We start from the raw sequence: 4,160 nt of genomic DNA, 5'->3' as shown, positions 1-4,160 counted from the left end.
GAGTTTATATAAGAACTTTTCAGACGTTACTGTTGCTGCTTTACAAACAATATTTAGTTGTATTTAATATATACAGAAATTAGTCCAAAATAAATATTGAGGTATGAAACAGGGATAATCACACACAGATATATGTTTTGAGGCTATGCTCTACATATAATCAATAATATAAAGGTGTAAATTCTATTCTATCTATTTCAACTTTCTAAAGATACAAATATGTATTATTCTTGTTTTATTTGCCACGATTCCTTGCTGGACGGACAGCTTTCTGATGCCCAAAGCACAGCGTTTCCTGTTTTGACCCGTTGGATCTTCTGGCCGAGTCTAAAGGTGCTATCAGTGAAACAAAGACCTGATTGAATGATCTGTTCAGTTCAGTAACCAGCCCTGATCCATGACATCAATACTGTGGGCCAGGCTTCAGTAATGAATTAATACACAAATTTTGCCGCCACCAGATGTTGCACTAGAGCACCAGCATCTGGAAAACGTTTTTTCAGTTCAAAATTGATCCAAATTGGTCATTTTACACAATATATATTTGGGTTCATTGTACAGTTCATCAGTTGTTCTCTACTGTCCATGTTATTGTTGAATATAATATGAATTAAAGCTGCAAGCAGTGATGATCGGGCCCTCGCAGTCCATGTTGTTTTAAACTTCTGATTTAACTGTATTGTTGGATTTTCTGGTGGAATTGCCTCCCAAAAAGCTAAAGATGAAGAACGTCAGGTTCTTTTTCAGGAAAAGTGTGAGAAACAGCTCAGTTAATGACAATTACTCTGTAATATTGTTTAATGTTAACATACATGGTGCATTGGTGACATTATGTGATTATCGGACATAACATACAATAAACATAAAACAGTTACAAAATGGTCTGAATGTTGAAATTTGTAGTGTTACCATTACAGTGATCATTGTATCATGTAAAAAAAAAAGAAATCACACACATGTCATGTTACTATGTCCGCACACATATCATAAACTTATATTACCTGGAATGTCGCTGAACAAGAAACACTGCAATAGTTTTAAGTGAAGAATGTTTCCCTGCAACTTTTGACAATTTGTCAGTGAAACTGCATCCAAGTGTTTTCATTTAAAGAATGTTTTTTGTTTTTCAGGTAAAATAGATTTATGATATCCAATCAATCATATGGGTGCAGGCAGCAGAGGCAGAGGGATGCCTACAGGGACGTGCTGTGGGGATACAGATGACCAGGTGAGCTACAGTTCAGTATCGGTCTATAGTTACAATTAAAATCAAGATTTAAATTCTTTGTACAACCCCATGATTCAGTGTAAATGCACAGACTTTTATTTTGAAATAAATCAACAAAAGTTATATTGTACCCCTATTTAACAATGTACGGCAACACACACACACACACACACACACACATATTTCCACCTGCTTAGTCTGCAGCCACAGGGCGCCTATTACTGTCATAATGAATCAAGCTGTCTGCATGCTGTCATGTTCATGTTGTTGTCAACTTTGAGATATTCCTGAGTTTATATAAGAACTTTTCAGATGTTACTGTTGCTGCTTTACAAACAATATTTAGTTGTATTTAATATATACAGAAATTAGTCCAAAATAAATATAAAGGTATGTATTAAGGTATGAAACAGGGATAATCACACAGATACATGTTTTGAGGCTATGCTCTACATATAATCAATAATATAAAGGTGTAAAATATTGATTACTCTTTATTGACTCTTAAGTCTAAGAGTCTATTCAATGTATTAAAACTTTTTAAAGATTCAAATATGTATTCTTATAAATATTCTATCTATTTCAACTTTCTAAAGATACAAATATGTATTATTCTTGTTTTTATTGCCACGATTCCTTGCTGGACGGACAGCTTTCTGATGCCCAAAGCACAGCGTTTTCTGTTTTGACCCGTTGGATCTTCTGGCCGAGTCTAAAGGTGACTACAGTGAAACAAAGACCTGATTGGATGATCTGTTCAGTTCAGTAACCAGCCCTGATCCATGACATCAATACTGTGGGCCAGGCTTCATTAATGAATTAATACACAAATGTTGCCGCCACTAGATGTTGCACTAGAGCACTGAGAAATGCCTCCCAAAAAGCTAAAGATGAAGAACGTCAGGTTCTTTTTCAGGAAAAGTGTGAGAAACAGTTCAGTTAATGACAATTACTCTGTAATATTGTTTAATGTTAACATACATGGTGCATTGGTGACATTATGTGATTATCGGACATAACATACAATAAACATAAAACAGTTACAAAATGGTCTGAATGTTGAAATTTGTAGTGTTACCATTACAGTGATCATTGTATCATGTAAAAAAGAAATCACACACGTCATGTAACTATGTCCTGACACATATCAACTCTTACTACCTGGAATGTCGCTGAACAAGAAACACTTTGAAATGGTTGTAAGTGAAGAATTTTTCCATGCAACTTTTGACAATTTGTCAGTGAAACTCCATCCAACCAGCTCTGTAATCAATGCTTAAACCTTCATAATCTTTGACATCTGTAGCCTCGATGTTTACTTAACGAAGTTCCACAGCCTGTCCAACTGGTTCCTTTGTTTGTGAATTGAGTTCAATGTGTCGTTACTGGGCCTGCCGGTAATCACGTTTGTGAGCAAGTTCTGTTCTGTTTTGTCAAGACAAACTCCTGGAAAATTATTTCTTAAAAAAAGTGGGAACTCTGGTAAAGCCTAGAAACCAGGCGAGTCGCCATTGTTTCCTGCTACGGAAGAATCTAAACTGCGCAGCCAATGAGAGCAGCTCAACACGCAGTATGTCACCTCTACTGGCTCCAACAGCAAAAAACAAAACAGAATGGGGACCGACTTCTAAAACCAGGCTCGGACCTGATTTTCTGGGCCAGATTAAAGCTCTAGTATTGCTAGTGGTGCTAAACAAAATTTTTGTCATTTGCAGACTGCTGCGTGCAGCCAAGTGAGAGTGGGGGAGGAGCCTGATGGTGATCCTACGGTCAGTAGACTAATACAATGCATGCACAGAAAGTTTTAATTTTTATTACATGGATAGGGGCATTTAACCATTTTTCTCTAATTTCCTGCAGGATGGTCATTCACATAGTTTCACAGTGAAACGTCGCTGTGGTGGTTTGACGGAGCCAGCAGAGGTGACGTACTGTGAGTTGAGCTGCTCAGTTTAATGAGTTAATTAATATGGAATCTCCATAAAATGTCACTTAGTCAGAGATCGATAGTTTAATAAAGGATAGAAAAGGGGTCCTTTAAGAAAAAAGGTTGGAAACGACTACACTAAAAAGATTTTAATCTTGTAATTATTTAGTCATTTATAATTAGAACTTCTGCAACACCCCAATCTTAAAACTCATCCGCACATACTGTAGAATGAGTGTACATTTACTTTGTATAGAGGCTCTTATTTTCAGGCTTCCAGGGTTTTTATTTTTATTTATATACCTATAAATACATTTCTATTCTATATATTGAGTTAGATATCAAGTACTATTTTTATTTTTTAACGTGTGAGTAAAACAAAAACCACCCCATAAACTCATCAGGAAACTTTACTCCTCTAATGAATCAACTGAGAAGTGACTCATTTCTCCATAAGACTGCATGGTATCAGTTTTTATGCAGCCACTGGAGCTCCCCCTGCTGGTTGGTACATAGAATGCAGGTTTAAGACAGTTCAGACCTGGAAGCTCTGTCTGTTATACACACTGTCAGTGGTGCATCTCATGTTGCTTAATCGCATCCACGTTTCCCTTCAGGGAGAGATGCAAGGAAACGAGAAGAACTGAGACGTCCTTTCCTCTGAAGCGTCGTTCGTTTTCGATGACGGTTCATCACAGCTGGATAAGTCCAGGTTGATACGGGGAAACTGGAGTAGAACAGCAGTCCTCCTGAAATCCTTGATTTTCTATGCAGTTTGTCCTGCCAACTTCAACTACAGTTTACATTTTGCCACAGTTACATTAGTGCATGCTTGGAAATGTATACGACTGACATCATCCACTCAGTAAATTAAAACAATCAGGCTACATACAAACAGAATAAACTGTACACTGCTCTGGCAGTTTATATTTGTAAATTATGTGCATATGCATTTATCGATACGGTGATTGTAAACTCATTCTTATAACCCAGAATATGATTGTG

The sequence above is a fragment of the Morone saxatilis genome, unplaced genomic scaffold (genome assembly GCF_004916995.1).
Source record: "Morone saxatilis isolate NCDOM2014 unplaced genomic scaffold, NCSU_SB_2.0 Contig4, whole genome shotgun sequence".
Classification (NCBI taxonomy): domain Eukaryota; kingdom Metazoa; phylum Chordata; class Actinopteri; family Moronidae; genus Morone; species Morone saxatilis.
The sequence above is the reverse complement of the archived record's forward strand: the minus strand, read 5'-3'. Positions refer to the sequence as shown.